The 17,210-nt window shown below is 39.9% G+C and overlaps 1 protein-coding gene across 1 annotated transcript in view; it reads right to left on the bottom strand.

Annotated features, from left to right (window-relative positions):
- The window catches only part of GCSAML (germinal center associated signaling and motility like), a 64,697-nt gene extending 55,362 nt beyond the window's left edge, over positions 1–9,335 (bottom strand). The window contains exon 1 of the mRNA XM_010387348.2: positions 9,178–9,335. The gene's annotated coding sequence lies outside the window, so the exon portion shown is untranslated. The remainder of the gene's footprint in view (positions 1–9,177) is intronic.
- Between the last annotated feature and the right edge of the window lie 7,875 nt (positions 9,336–17,210).

Here is a 17,210-nt window from a genome sequence, read left to right as displayed (position 1 = left end):
TGAAAGTTACAGAGAAACCAGTTTAAGGGACAGTTTGGAAACAATCTATTATGAGCATATTGTATCTACAGATATCATCATGAGAATACAATGATGATCTAGAACTAAGTCAGCATGAATTGGAACTTGAAAGTTGTAACATGGACACAAGGAATCATTTACTCAAGTTGTTCGATACTCATCACCTGTGTTCAATAACTGCACTGTCACAGACCTAGGGTCCAGTATCTTTTAAATGTCTAAACTCAACCAAAATCCGTAATGTCAACACAGGACTACAAATTGTCTTACGACATTTAGAAAAGAGGGAATGAGAGATTAGGAATTCCTGTGTTTTCAGAAATACACAAGAAGGAGTGGTCCTGCCTTATTGACATGAGTGTTCCTACTGTAGGTGGCAAAACACACCTGTTCTTGTAGTTTTCAGGCCTTCGATTCACATCGGATCATCTATCACTCATTGTACCACCCTACCCTCCTCTGCCATTTTTGCTGTCCACCTAACAGCCTAAACATCATACCCTAAATGACAATATTCTGGTCCTTCTTTGGGTCTCCTCCCCTCTCAACCAACAGATAGCAGTCTTATCAGCTAACTAAGTGTAGGTGTGGTCAGTATAATAAATGTGCTTCCTGAGTCTGATCACTGCTATGTGATAACAGCTTGGATTTGTGTCACCACCCAAATCTCACATTGAATTGGATGAGGGGCCTAGTGAGAGGTGACTGGATCATGGGGGCAGATTGCTTCCTTGCTATTCTCATGATAGTGAATGAGTTCTCACAAGATCTGGTTCTTTAAAAGTGTGTGGCACCTCCTTCTACTCCTGCTCCATCATGTTAAGAGTGCTTGCTTCCCCTTCGCCTTCCACCATGATTGTAAGTTTCCTAAGGCCTCTTAATCATGATTCCTGTACAGCCTGCAGAACTGGGAGTCAATTAAACCTCTTTTCTTCATAAATTGCCCTGTCTCTGGTAGTTCTTTCTAGTAGTGCGAGAATGGAATAATACACTACGTCTATTAACACAGGAAGCTGTTGGACCTACAAGGACCTCATCAAGGTACAGAGTTATTATATATTAATCAGTTACCATTCCTTTTTCTTAAACATTTTAAACTGTATTTCTAAATATATTCTTGCATATTAAAAATTAAAATTACTGTTGCAGTGCCACAATGCGTCAACCACAAACTTCACACAGGGGAAAAGTCCTTGTCTTCAGTTACTTTGTCAGAGATTTGAAAGGCTTTTATTCATTTTCCATGCTCTCATTACTTACCTCATTATCTGGCTGCCTTGTCTGGTGGCTCCTTAGCTTTTATGTGGTTCATAGTCCACATATTCTGGTTTTGTGATAGTCAAATGGCAGCATTTTAAAAATAATGATGTTGACACAAACAAATGGAAACACATCCCATGTTCATGGATGGGTAGAATCAATATTGTGAAAATGACCATATTGCCAAAAGCAATCTACAAGTTCAGTGCAATTCTCATCAAAATACCACCTTCTCTCTTCACAGAACTAGAAAAAACAGTCCTAAAATTTATATGGAACCAAAAAAGAGCCCATATAGCCAAAGCAAGACAAAGCAAAAAGAACAAATCTGGAGGCATTATGTTACCTGACTTCAAACTATACTATAAGGCAATAGTCACCAAAATAGCATGATACTGGTATAAAAAATAGGGACATAGACCAATGGAACAAAATAGAGAACCCATAAATAAAGCCAAATACTTACAGTCAATTGATCTTTGACAACGCAAACAAAACAAAGTGGGAAAGGACACCCTATTCAACAAATAGTGCTGGGATAATTGGCAAATCACGTGTAGAATGAAACTGGATCCTCATCTCTCACTTTATAAAAAAAAAAAAAAAAAAAACTCAAGATGGATCAAAGACTTAAATCTAAGACCTGAAACCATAAAGATTCTATGAGGTAACATTGGAAAAACCCATCGGCTTAGGCAAAGACTTCATGACCAAGAACCTAAAAGCAAATGGAACACAAACAAAGATAACTAGATGGCACTTAAGTAAACTAAAAAGCTTCTGCACAGCAAAAGAAATAGAGTTAACAAACAACTGACAGAGTAGGAGAAAGTCTTTGCAATATATAATACATCTGACAAAGGACTAATATCTAAAATCTACAAAGCACTCAAACCAGTGAGAGAGAAAAAAAGTGGGCTAAAGACATGAATAGACAATTCTTAAAAGGAGATATCCAGGCTGGGAGTGGTGGCTCATGCCTGTAATCCCAGCACTTTGGGAGGCCAAGGTGGGCGGATCAAGAGGTCAAGAGATCAAGACCATCCTGGCCAACATGGTGAAACCCTGTCCCTACTAAAACTACAAAAATTAGCTGGGCATGGTGGCATGCACCTGTAATCCCAGCTACTTGGGAGGCTGAGGCAGGAGAATGGCTTGAACCTGAGAGGTGGAGGTTGCAGTAAGCCGAGATCACACCACTGCACTCCAGCCTGGCCACAGAGGGAGACTCCATCCAAAAAAAAAAAAAAAAGTGCATGGGGGGGGGTGGTCATTGGCAAGATGGCCAAATAGGAACAGTTCTGGTCTGCAGCTCCCATCAACATCAACGCAGAAGGCGGGTGATTTCTGCATTTCCAACTGAGGTACCCAGCTAATCTCATTGGGACTGGTTAGAAAGTGGGTGCAGCCTATGGAGTGTGAGCAGAAAGAGGGTGGAGCATTGCCTCACCCAGGAAGTGCAATGGGTCAGGGAAATCCCTCTCCTAGCCAAGGGAAGCCGCAAGAGACTGTGCCCTGAGGGATGGTGCACTGCAGCCCAGGTACTACGCTTTTCCCACTGTCTCCGCAACCCGCAGACCAGGAGATTCCCTCAGGTGCCTGTGCCACCAGGGCCCTGGGTTTCAAGCACAAAACTGGGTGGCCGTTTGGGCAGACACCAAGCTAACTGCAGGAGGTTTCTTTTGTACCCCAGTGGCACCTGAATGCCAGTGAGACAGAACTGTTCACTGCCCTGGAAAGGGGGCTGAAGCCAGGAAGCCAAGTGGTCTAGTTCAGTGGATCCCACCCCCATGGAACCCAGCAAGCTAACACTGACTTGAAATTCTCACTCTCAGTACAGCAGTCTGAAGGTGACCTGGGACGCTTGAGCTTGGTGGGGGGAGGGGTATCTGCCATTACTGAGGCTTGAGTAGGCGGCTTTCCTCTCACAGTGTTAAAACCACCAGGAAATTTGAACTGGGCAGAGTCCACCACAGCTCGGCAAAGCCACTGTAGCCAGACTGCCTCTCTAGATTGCTCCTCTCTGGGCAGGGCATTTCTGAAAGAAAGGCAACAGCCCCAGTCAGGGGCTTATAGATAAAACTCCCATCTCCTTGGGACAGAACACCTGGGGGCAGGGGTGTCTGTGGGCACAGCTTCAGCAGACTTAAACCTTTCTGCCTGCCAGCTCCGAAGAGTGCAGTGGATCTCCCAACACAGTGCTCAAGCTCTGCTAAGGAACAGACTGTCTCCTCAAGTGGGTCCCTGACCCCCATGCCTTCTGACTGGGAGACACCTCCCAGCAGAGGTTGACAAACACCTCATACAGGAGAGCCCGATCTGGCATCTGGTGGGTGCTTCTCTTGGATGACACTTCCAGAGGAATGAACAGGCAGCGATCTTTGCTGTTTTGCAACCTCTGCTGGTAATAATGAGGCAAACAGGGTCTGGAGTGGGCCTCCAGCAAACTCCAGCAGACCTGCCTGACTGTCAGAAGGAAAACTAACTAACAGAAAGGAATAGCATCAACATCAATGAAAAGGATGTCCACACAGAAACCCCATCCGAAGGTCACCGACGTCAAAGACCAAAGGTAGATAAATCCACACAGATGAGGAAAAACCAGTACAAAAGGCTGAAAATTCCAAAAACCAGAATGCCTTTTCTCCTCCAAAGGATCACAACACCTCACCAGCAAGGGAACAAAACTGGACAGAGAATGAGTTTGACGAATTGACAGAAGTAAGCTTCAGAAGGTGGGTAAAAACAAACTCCTCCGAGCTAAAGGAGCATGTTCTAACCCAAAGCAAGGAAGCTAAGAACCTTGAAGAAAGATTACAGGAATTGCTAACTAGAATAACCAGTTTAGAGAAGAATATAAATGACCTAATGGAGCTGAAAAACACAACACGAGTACTTCCTGAAGCATACACAAGTATCAATAGCCAAATTGATCAAGCAGAAGAAAGGATATCAGAGATTGAAGATCAATGTAATGGAATCGTGAAGACAAAGAGAAAAAAGAATGAAAAGGAATGAACAAAGCCTCCAAGAAATATGGGATTACGTGAAAAGACCAAACCTACATTTGATTGGTGTACCTGAAAGTGATAGGGAGAATGGAACCAAGTTGAAAAACACTCTTCAGACTATTATCCAGGAGAATATCCCCAACCTAGCAAGACAGGCCAACATTCAAATTCAGGAAATACAGAGAACACCATTAAGGTACTCCTCGAGAAGAGCAACCCCAAGACACATAATCATCAGATTCACCACGGTTGAAATGAGGAAAAAATGTTAAGGGCAGCCAGAGAGGAAGGTCGGGTTACCCGCAAAGGGAAGCCCATCAGACTAACAGTGGACCTCTCTGCAGAAACCCTGCAAGCCAGAAGAGAGTGGGGGGCAATATTCAACATTCTTAAAGGAAAGCATTTTCAACCTAGAATTTCATATCCAGCCAAACAAAGCTTCATAAGCAAAGGAGAAATGAAATCCTTTCCAGACAAGCAAATGCTGAGAGGTTTTGTCACCACCAGGCCTGCCTTATAAGAGCTCCTGAAACATGGAAAGGAAAAACCAGTACCAGCCTCTGCAAGAGCATATCAAATTGTAAAGTCCATTGACACTATAAAGAAACTGCTCAGCTAATAGCTGGCAGAATAACCAGCTGGCATCATAATGACAGGATCAAATTCACATATAACAATATTAACCTTAAATATGAATGAGCTAAATGCCCCAATTGAAAGACACAGACTGGCAAATTGGATAAAGAGTCAAGACCCATTGGTGTGCTGTATTCAGGAGACCCATCTACATGCATAGACACACATACACTCAAAATAAAGGGATGGAGGAATATTTACCAAGCAAATGGAAAGCAAAAAAAAAGCAGACTTTGCAATCCTAGTCTCTGATAAAGCACACTTTAAACCAACAAAGATCAAAAAAGACAAAGAAGGGCATTACATAATGGTAAAAGGGATCAATGCAACAAGAAGAGTTAAGTATCCCAAATATATATGCACCCAATATAGAAGCACCCAGATTCATAAAGCAAGTTCTTAGAGACCTACAAAGAGACTTGGACTCCCACTCAATCATAATAGTAAGAGACTTAGATTCCCACACAATAAACTGGGGAGACTTTAACACCTCACTGTCAATATTACACAGATGAATGAAACAGAAAATTAACAAAGATATTCAGGACTTGAACTCAGCTCTGGACCAAGCAGACCTGATAGACATCTACAGAGCTCTCCACCCCAAATCAACAGTATATACATTCTTCTCAGCGCCTCATCACACTTATTCTAAAATTGACCACATACTTGGAAGTAAAACACTCCTCAGCAAATGCAGTAGAATAGAAATCATAACAGTCTCTCAGACCATAGTGCAATCAAATTAGAGCTCAGGATTAAGAAATTCACTCAAAGCCACGAAACTACATGAAAACTGAACAACCTGCTCCTGAATGACTCCTGGGTAAATAATGAAATTAGGGCAGAAGTAATAAGTTCTTTGAAACCAATTAGAACAAAGACACAACATACCAGAATCTCTGGGACACAGCTAAAGCAGTGTTTAGAGGGAAATTTATAGCACTGAATGCCCACAGGAGAAAGGAGGAAAGATCTAAAATCGACACCCTAACATCATGATTAAAAAATAACTAGAGAAGCAACAGCAAATAAATTCAAAAACTAGCAGAAGACAAGAAATAACTAAGATCAGAGCAGAACTAAAGGAGATAGATATACGAAAAACCCTTCAAAAAATCAATGAATCCAAGAGCTGGTTTTTGAAGAGATTAACAAAATGGATAGACCACAAGCCAGACTAATAAAGAAGGAAAGAGAGAAGAATCAAATAGACACAATAAAAATGATAAAGGAGATATCACCACTGATCCCACAGAAATCCCACAAACTACCATCAGAGAATACTATAAACACCTCTACGCAAATCAACTAGAAAATCTAGAAGAAATGGATAAATTCCTGAACACATACATCCTCCCAAGACTAAACCAGGAAGAAGTTGGATCCCTGAATAGACCAATAACAAGTTCTCAAATTGAGGCAGTAATGAGACCCAGGTCCAGATGGATTCACAGCCGAATTCTACCAGAGGTACAAAGAGGAGCTGATACCATTCCTTCTGAAACTATTCCAAAAGGTGGAAAAAGAGGGACTCCTCCCTAACTCATTTTGTGAGTCTAGCGTCATCCTGATACCATAATCTGGCAGAGACACAACAGAAAAAGAAAATTTCAGGCCAGTATCCCTCATGAACATTGATGCAAAAATCCTCAATAAAATACTGGAAAACCAAATCCAACAGCACATCAAAAAGCTTATCCACCGCGATCAAGTCAGGTTCATCCCTGGGTTGCAAGGATGGTTCAACATACACAAATCAATAAACATGATCAATTACATAAACAAAACCAATGACAAAAACCACATGATTATCTCAATAGATGCAGAAAAGCCCTTCAATAAAATTCAACACACCTTTATGCAAAAGACTCTCAATAAACTAGGTACTGATGGAACGCACCTCAAAATAGTAAGAGCTATTTATGACAAACCCATAGCCAATATCATACTGAATGGGCAAAATCTGGAAGCATACTTGAAAACCGGCAACAGACAAGAATGCCCTCTCTCACCACTCCTATTCAACATAGCATTGGAAGTTCTGGCCAGGGCAATCAGGCAAGAGAAAGAAATAAAGGGTATTCATATAGGAAGGGAGGAAGTCAAATTGTCTCTGTTTGCAGATGACATGATGATGTATTTAGAAAACCCCATTGTCTCAGCCCAAAATCTCCTTAAGCTGATAAGTAACTTAGCAAAGTCTCAGGATACAAAATCAGTTGGCAAAACTCACACACATTTCTGTACACCAATGATAGTCAAACCATGAGTGAACTCCCATTCACAATTGCTACAAAGAGAATAAATTACCTAGGAATACAATTTACAAGAGATGTGAAGGACGTCTTCAAGGAGAACCATTGTTCAAACCACTGCTCAGAGAAATCAGAAAGGACACAAACAAATGAAGAAACATTCCATGCTCATGGATGGGAAGAATTAGTTCATGAAGATAGCCATACTGCCCAAAGTAATTTATAAAAGAATTCAATGCTATTCCCATTAAACTATAATTGGCATTCTTCATAGAATTAGAAGAAACTATTTTAAAATTCATTTGGAACCAAAAAAGAGCCCAAATAGCCAAGACATTGCTAAACAAAAAGAACAAAGCTGGAGGTACCACACTACCCAACTTCAAACTATACTATAAGGCTACAGTAACCAAAATAGCATGATACTGGTACCAAAACAGACACATAGACCAATGGAATAGAATAGAGAACTGAGAAATAAGACCATACACATACAACCATCTGACCTTTGACAAACCTGACAAAAACAAGCAATGGGGAAAGGATTCCTTCTTTAATAAATGGTGTTGGGAAAACTGGCTAGCCATATGCAGAAAACTGAAACTGGACATCTATCTTCCTTACACCTTAAACAAAAATTAACTCAAGATGGATTAAAGACTTAAACGTAAGACCTAAAACCATAAAAACCTCAGAAGAAGATCCAGGCAGTACCATTCAGGACATAGGCATGGGCAAAGACTTAATGACTAAAACACCAAAAGCAATGGCAACAAAAGCCAAAATTGACAAATGGGATCTAATTAAACAAGAGTTTCGGCACAGCAAAAGAACTATCATCAGAGTGAACAGGCAGCCTACAGAATGGGAGAAAGTTTTCGCAATCTATACATCTGACAAAGGTCTAATATCCAGAATCTACAAAGAACTTAAATTTACAAGAAAAAAAAAACATCAAAAAGTAGGCAAAGGATATAAACAGACACTTCTCAAAAGAAGACATTTATGTGGCCATCAAATGTGAAAAAAGTTCATCACTGGTGATTAGAGAAATGCAAATCAAAACCACAGTGACATGCCATCTCACACCAGTTAGAATGGCGATCATTAAAAAGTCAGGAAACAACAGATGCTGGAGAGGATGTGGAGAAATAGGAATGCTTTTACACTGTTGGAGTGTAAATTAGTTCAACCATTGTGGAAGACAGTGTAGCAATTCCTCAAGGATCTAGAACCAGAAATACCATTTGACCCAGCATCCCATTACTGGGTATATACCCAAAGGATTATAAATTATTCTACTATAAAGACACATGCACACATATATTTATTGCAGCAGTGTTCACTGCTGCAATGACTTGGAACCAACCCAAATGCCTATCAACAATAGACTGGATAAAGAAAATGTGGCACATATACACCATGGAATACTATTAAGCAATAAAAAATGATGAGTTCATGTCCTTTGCAGGAACATGGATGAAGCTGGAAACCATCATTATCAGCATACTGACACAAGAACAGAAAACCAAACACCACATATTCTCACTCATAAGTGGGAGTTGAACAATGAGAACACATGGACACAAGGAGGGGAACATCACACACCGGGGGCCTTCAGGGAGTTGGGGGCTAGAAGAGGGATAGCATTAGGAGAAATACCTAATGTAGATGATGGGTTAATGGGTGTAGCAAACCACCATGGTACATGTATACCTGTGTAACAGACCTGCACGTTCTGCACATGTATCATGTCAACTATAATTCCAGCTCAAAGAGCACGCCACAAAATTATGAGGGCCTTTCCACCAATCTCTAAATGTATGTCCTCATAACATTACATTTCTGTTTCTTCTTGAATAATTTCCTGATTTTAGCTATGATTCAGTGATAGTAAGATGGCAATTATGAGGAGAAAATCCTGCCTCATTTCACCACACACCTAAGTCTTAAGTAGTCACTTCTAATGCAGCTGAATAATAGATACTCACCCAGCTAAGTCTATGAATTGAATCCATGTATGTAAGATAAGGCCCCCCAAGGAGTCGTAATAAGCTGGGAATGCCATCAGCTCATCTTCCTTCAGGCTCATATTTGTCATTGTCACTTGTAGAAACAGGACAGCACTGGCACTAGGATTGTTAGAAACAGGATATCAAAGGGAAAACTGAACTTCCTTAATTTTTGGAAAACAGCAGATTGGAAACAGATGGACTCCAATGTTTTCCACGTGTGAGGTAATTGCCCCAGGTAGCCTTGCTCAGATGGGTGGTCTGGCCTCACTTCTTGTCAACAAAACAGAAGTCAAACATTATTTCTACCTTCCAAGAGAATAGAACATAATGTCAGATTTTCTTATGGATTTCCACTAGTTCAAGGAAGTTTCATGGCCTTCATTTGTTTCTTCTCCAGAGGTCTCAGGATCACCTAGAAATATAAGATACTTTGTTGGAATTTGGAAGATACCTCCTGCTCCAAAACTACTTCAAAGATGTACTCTTTTTCCCTGGGAACAGAGCCCCAAGTCAAGGCATCTGGCGTGGGAAGCATAATGTAGGCTGCTTTTCACCTCTCACATATTATGGTGTATTTATCATGGGCAGAAATACTCCATTGCAGGCAGCACTGATGACTGAGATGCACACTGTCCTCCTTTGTAAACCTTATTTTAATATAAATTTCCAGGAACCTGTGTTTGCCATCCCATTCCTTTTTCTCCTCTACTGTTTCTAGTCATTGGGATGTTTTACTTCACAAACTAGAACACCCACTTGGCAACAGACATACTTTTTCTTTGTGACACCCACCAACCAAACCTGAAATACAACTTTAACTTTAACCTTAACCCTGATTATAACTGCCACATTTGTGATTCTTTTAATTAAAAAAAAAAAAAAACTTGATGTTATAATGGTAGCTTTTCTTCCCATAAACCTATATACCTTTGCACAGAGCACCACCTCAGCCTGTTTGGATTTGGCATGGTGTGTTCCCATGCATTGTCTTTGATTCTGTAATAAACAAGTCTTCCAATTGGCCTCATTTAGGACACCTTCACCCTCAGACTTCTACTCTCTGCAAGTACAGTTCTGCCTGAACTCTCTGACTGGATCCATTCTATCATTAGCTGCCATAATTACAACCTCAGTACTCAGTCTTTGTTGTTTCTTAGCTCTTAATTTTGTTCATTTTATTGCTTTACTTGAAGTTTCTCTATTTCTTCTTTTTAAACTTTCTTTAGCCAGTGCTCACAGAAAAAAAGAAAAAACTGTCAACTAAGAATCCTACACCTAGCAAAGCTATGTATCAGACATTGAGGATTGCTTGAGTTCAGGAGTTCAAGACAAGCCTGGGCAACATAATGAGACTTCATCTCTGCTAAAAATAAAAAATATATATATTAGCCAGGTGTGATGGTGTGCACCTGTAGTCCCTCAACTACTTCGGAGGCTGAGGTGAGAGAATTGCTTGATCTCAGAAGATCTAGGCTGCAGTGAGCTGCGATTGTGCCACTGAACTCCAGCCTGGGTGACAGAGTGAGGTCCTGTCTAAAACAAAATAACAACAACAACAACGAACCTTAGGGAATCTCACAAAAATGTAGTTTTGGTCAATTTTTCCTATTTTAAGTTCCTGATTTTTCCTTACATTCTAAAGCAAAGGACAATGAAAGCATTGATGAGACCTAGGCTGGAGGAGCCCGCCCTAGACTTAACATATTACCTCTGGGCAACCCCTGCAAAATCTCCAGAGACATCTACGGTGAGGAATAAGCCAATGTCAGCATCTCCGAAAAGATTTTCACTTTAGGCCTTCCTGAAGCAAGAGCCTAAGAGAGTTGAGATCTAGCAGGTGCACATTGTGCTCTCAAGCATTTCCCACCTGGATACAGGGCTGTCTCTAGGATGTGGGTGCTTGGTTACCAGAATTCTAAGTTCTGTTGGGGTCTGTCACCAAGGAAGTAAGATCACTTTTTCAAAGTTTCATCCTCTGGGCTCCTTGCTTCCATAAGACCTACCCCAAGGCCTTGCTGGGCCACTGACTGCTCACTATCCCTGCATGTTAATTCTTTACCTGTGTACAATTATGCAAACACAGCCCTCAGTTCCCCGGAAAGACCTGAATACAGCCAGGGCCTCAGGTGTGAGGTCACAGATGTGGGTAAGAACCTACTTTTTCTTACAGTTTTGTGACACTAGAAAAGTTATTTTGGGTTTAGGGGCCTTTCAACACGTACAGTAGGTAACATGCCAGCATCTTCTTCCTAGGGAACTCATCAGGTGTGTATGAGATAAAACTTGTAACTCATAGTGTGGCATCCCATGTAGATAATGCACACACTTAGGGATAAAGGAACTATAAGAAGGAATGGGAGGTAGCATAGAGTACACCTCAGACAGGCCTATATCCAGCAGTGTGATATTGGAAAGTCGCTTCCCCTCTCAGCCTCATTTTTCATTCTGCACCAGTAAGAGTTTGAGATGAAATGGAATTCAGAGAGTGTCATCCTCTGACATTACTCCTTTCAGTGCCTTCTCATTATATTCAGAATCAGACCCATGTCCTTCATTTTGGCCTATGTGGTGGGCAAGGCTTACAGGAAGGCACACAATACTAAGGGGTTAGTGACTCACTTCTAATCAACAGAATGCAATGGACATAATGGGATAACACTTCTGTCTTAGGTCAGGCTGTTACAGCAAAGATAGACTGAGCCACTTATCAACAACAGAATGTTCTTTCTCACAGTTATGGAGGACAGAAGTTGAAGATCAGAACACTAGCGTGGTTGGGCTCTGGTGAGAACTCTGTCTTCTGAGTTGAAGACTGTAGACTTTACATTGTATTTTTACCTGACAGATAGTGGAGTAAGGAGCTCTCTGGGGTTTCTTTTATAGAGCCGGTAATCACATTCATGAGGATTCAGAACCTAATTACCTCCCACTTCCTAGCACTGTTACACTGGGAGCTATGATTTCAACGTATAAAGTTTTTGGTGGGGAAATGTTCAGTCTATTGCAATTCTCATTATGTTATTATCAAAAGAGCTGTCATTTTCTCCTAGTCACTTCTGTGTTTCCTCTCTCAATCTTTCTGTCTATTTCTCTCATCTACTTACTCTGTCCAGTATTTTCTCCCTCATTCTCTGCCTGTGTCTTTGTCTTTCTCTGTCAATATGTAATTATCTCCCTGTCTTTCTACTGTATTCCTCAAATTCAGAAAGCAAGCTCCAGTGTTACGAGCTGCCCTAGGCAGAGGCCTACACAACAGAGAATGAGGGAGTGCCCAGGCCCCGGGAGACACTCAGGCTCTCAGTCTACACTGACCCTGGACAATACCCACGTGAGTGTGCTTGGAAGCCAATCCTCCCACAGCCCAGCTTCAGCTGAGAACACAGCCCCAGCCTCATGGAGCCCCATGTGGAGGCAGCCAGCAACGCAGTGTCCAGATTCTGGTCCACATGAATCATGAGATAGTAAGCATTTGTTGTTTAAAGGTGCTAAGTTTGGGGACAATGTTGTCAGAGAGAAACAGATCAGTATCTTCTTCCAGGCCCCAGAGTCATCCTCCCTCTTTTCTTCTCTCCCCCAGGCTCCTTCTAGCCCACACTGGCCTCTTTCTCACATCCTCTGCCAATGTCACCTCTGCCTGCATGTCTCTGCACCAGGAGTGGCATCTCCCTGACATACTGTTCCCAGACTTGTGTAGGGCTGGACTTCTGTTGTTATCCTGGTCATGGCATAAATGTCACCTCAGTGAGGCATTTGGGTCCCTCGAATGCCATGGCTCCCCTGCCCTCCCTCCCAACATCTTACTTTATTATAGCATTTACTCTTCTTTTACATGTACTTGCTTTAGTGATTTTGTCCATACATCCTCAGACTGTGGGCTCCCTGAGTTGGGGAAAGGGCAATGCAATCATTTCTCAGCACCACATGCTGTGCCCACCAGGGCACTTGGCATAGGTTTAGTTCTGTGGCAGAGTTGCTAAGTGAATAAATGAGGGAATGTTTAACCTCCTTGTCTGCTTCTGATCACCTCATAATGGTATATTTGTTTCTTTTAAGAAACACAATAATCAGAGTTGATAGTAAAACAAATGGCAAAATAATTAAAATTTCTGGTTTCCTGTTGAGTATTTGTGATAGCTTTTATTATATAATTATTCCTGTTATTAAGATTTTAAGTTTTACAACTTTTACATAATTTGATTTTTAATGAAAACCTGTTTTATTTAACTCTGAGTTGTGACAATAAATTTTATAGTCTATCTCCAAATTCTTCCATGGTTTAATAATTTTATTGTTTTTATGAATGAGTTTGACCCTGATATTTATTTTGGAAAGAGGAATTCTACATGTTTCCTGTCTTTCTCTGTCAATTCCAAAGGTATGGCACAATGCTGACCACCAGGTCAGACCAAATCACATTTTGTCATCCAGGATTTAGCATCTGATGTTTCAATTAACAGGTGTACAAGTTGATATGTCAAGCAACCCTGGGCCATATGTGCCCTAAAGAATTCTAAATCATTTGATTAATATTTGATTTCCTTGTCTAGTTTTTAAAAATTGTTCATTATAACTTCTTAGTTCATGTATGACTCTGAACTCATGCACTAGATTTAAATTCTGCAGTTGCTTACATATCTGGCTCATGGTAAAGATGGATCTTTAGATGGAACAAACAATTTGAGAATTTATGACGGGAAAATAATTTCAGAACAAAAAGCAAGAAGGAAAAGTCAATGGTGGGGCAGAAGAAGAGAGAACAGAATCATAAGGGACAGGTGGGAGAGCTGCATGCCAGGAGGCAAGTGAAGGACAAGAAAGGGAAAGATTTACTTTAAAATGTGTCTAGTTTTTATTGCTTCTGATTGTAAAATTTTTCATCTTTAGCCACAGAATATTTTAGTGGAGCAGTGTTTGATTCAGGATTTCATGTGGAGTTCTCTGCCTACCAACTAAAAATACTGCCCATTGGACCCACGGAATCTTTGTTTTCCTAAAATGCCACTCGAAGGAACAATGTTTCTCTGGTCAACATTCGTTAGTGTGGCCATTAAAGGTTCAAATAATCTTTGATGAAGTAATGCTATTCAGAAAAGTAAGCATAAGAATTGTAATAAAAGTATATATGTACCAATAGTTTTATCCTAAAATGAAGAGTATTTAGAGTACAGTTTGTATGTAATTCTGTGCACCTAATGTCTAGGTCCCAATGTGATCATTGGCCATATCTTAAGGCAGAAAAAAGCCTGTGACCCTAGTGGGTGTAAAACCATAGAAAACATGCTCTATGGATTAAAGATGTTTTCTTAAGACAAAAAAAAAAAAAAAAAAAAAACCCGAATAGAAAATGTAACCAGTTTCATAGTAACTGACAGCAATGTATATCCAAATTGATGCTGATCCCGGGAAAACCACTAACTGTCCTCTCTGTGAGTCTGGCTCAAACAATAGGCTCAAAGGTTCTATGCCTATGGTCTACCCTCAGATTATTCATCTATAAAATAACTTTAGGCATCATAAAACATAACAGTAACACAAGGATAGCACAATGGGATGAAGATGCTCTGATTCTACCAAGAATGTCAAAGAAATGGGGTCTACAAAGTCTAGGTACCAAACTCAGTATAAATAGCTGCAGAACTCAATAGAAAGAGAACAGAGTTCAGTTCTTGCGCTGGCTTGCCACATCATCATGCACTTGACAAGTCAGGAAAAGCAAGGTAAAGGGGACCTTCATGGATGGTGCACATAATCAAAGCTGTCACCTTTGGGAAGATATATCTCAGTGGAATCTTCATGTGACCATGAAAATTAGCACACCACCTGAGGTAAATGCCATATTCAAGTGTACCATTTTTTAATCTTTTATACCTTGTTTTTACTCTGCCTTTTGTATGTTATATACACAAATGCTGACCATTGTGTTACAGTTGCCTACAGTATTCAGCACAGTAACGTATTGCACAGGTTTGTAGTTTAGGAGCAATAGGCTCTACCATATACTCTAGGTGTGTGATAGGCTATACCACCTAGGTTTGTGTAAGTACATCTTACAGTGTTCACACAACAGTGATATTACACAACGGTGCATTTCTCAATACATATCCCATTATTAAAAATACATTATTGTATAAAAATAAAATGGATGTTGAAAGAGTGAAATTGCTATCTATTGTTTCATAACATATAACCCCAAAATTTTGTGGCATAAACTCACAGTATTTATTACCTAATTGAGTTTTTGTAAACGAGTAATTCAAGAACAGTTTATCATGGTGGTTGTGCCTCTGGATATCTCATGTGGTTACAGTCAGATTTCAACTGGGGCATCCAAAGGCTTGACCAAAAGTAGAAGATCCACTTTCCAGTTTGCTCACATTCACGGCCCACGAGTTGGTGGTGTTTGTCATTGAAGGCCTTAGGTTCTCTCCACATGGATGTTTTTGTAGGGCTCCTTGGCTGCTTGATTATTCTCACCAAATAGTTGTTGGTTTCTTCCAGCGTGAGTGGCTTAGGAAAAAGGAAAGCATAAGTGGCAAAATCTTTGATGACCTAGACTCAGAAGTCACACATGGTCACTTCTGTCACATTCTATTCACAAGAAAGGATGCTGAAGCTGGACATACCTTCAAGAAGAAGAGAATTAGGGTCTATGAAAGGACTTCAATAAGTTTGTGAAAAAATGAAAGTAAAACACAAAAGTAAAATACGGAAATTTTATTTCTCAACACAAGCTTCATCAAGTTCAAGACACATTTATAAGCAATAATACTGGCCTTTAGTCTATCCCTACAAAAAACTAAGGTCCTGGGAATTTAACCATGTCAAGACAGTCTTTTTTACATTATTAACTGAAGAAAAATGGGTGTCCTTTCAAGTTTTTTTTAAATCAGAAAAGAAAAAGGAAGTTAGTGGGAGCAAAATCAGGGTTATAAGGTGGATGCCTAATAATTTTCTATTGAAACTCTGGCAAATTTGTCTTTTTTTGATGAGAGAAATGAGGAGGAATATTGTTATGGTGGAGAAGAATTCTCTGGTGAAATTTCCTGGAAGTTTTCCTTCTAAAACTTTGGCTAATTTTCTCAAAATACTCTCATAATAGCATGTGTTATTGGAGTTTTTTTGTTTTGGGCCCTCTAGAAAGTCTTGAGGATTTCACTGGAACGGCTGTGTTTGACCTCCTCTTAAAATTATTGGAAGAAATGCTTCAGGATCTTGATTCCACTTATGCAAAATATCAGTTGAAAGCTCTGCTCTTGCTGCAGTTGATCTGGGAACAAGAGTTTTTGAAACTATTGAGTGGAAAATTTTTCAAAATTGCGTAAATTTAACCAATTGAGATGGCTATGGTGTTGGCTGTTGTTTGTGCTATTGTTATTCCTAAAGCAGGACATGAACAAGATTTTTTTTTTTCCTGGTGAACTAATGTGAATTGTCTGCCACTGCAGGCTTTATCTTCAATATCTTACCATCCCTTCTTCAAATGAGTTATTCATTTGTAAACTTGCGAATGTTAGAGAGCATTGTCCTCATAAACTTGTCATAAAGAACCAGTGATTTTACTATTTCACCCAAAATTGCCATAAATTTGATGTTTATTCTTGCGTTAATTTTGGCAGAATTCATGTTGCTCTAATAGGACCTCTTTTCAAATTGGTGTCTTAGTTTTCTTATAATTCCTCAAATTAGATCCTATTCAGATGTGTTATAACAAGTTAGTACAAGTTTATTTAGGTGCAAAATATTTCTGAAATCTATGCATAGTTTCTTCATAATATGCATTTCCCATGAACTTTTTGAAGATACCTCATACTTTTTGAAGAGTTTCAAATAATTATTGAACATATTTTTTAACTACCACAAGAAAATTATCTATTGCACAGAATTTCAGATTTATCAAGTTTGTGATAAGTATAATAACCAATAGAAATACCAGATGGGCAGCCTAGCTATTGAAATAGAATTGGAGTTAAATGATTATAGAAGTATTCAGTAAAGACCTGCAGGCATTG

Source organism: Rhinopithecus roxellana, chromosome 8 (assembly GCF_007565055.1).
Source record: "Rhinopithecus roxellana isolate Shanxi Qingling chromosome 8, ASM756505v1, whole genome shotgun sequence".
In the NCBI taxonomy this organism is placed as follows: Eukaryota; Metazoa; Chordata; class Mammalia; order Primates; family Cercopithecidae; genus Rhinopithecus; species Rhinopithecus roxellana.
The sequence above is the reverse complement of the archived record's forward strand: the minus strand, read 5'-3'. Positions and strand labels throughout refer to the sequence as shown.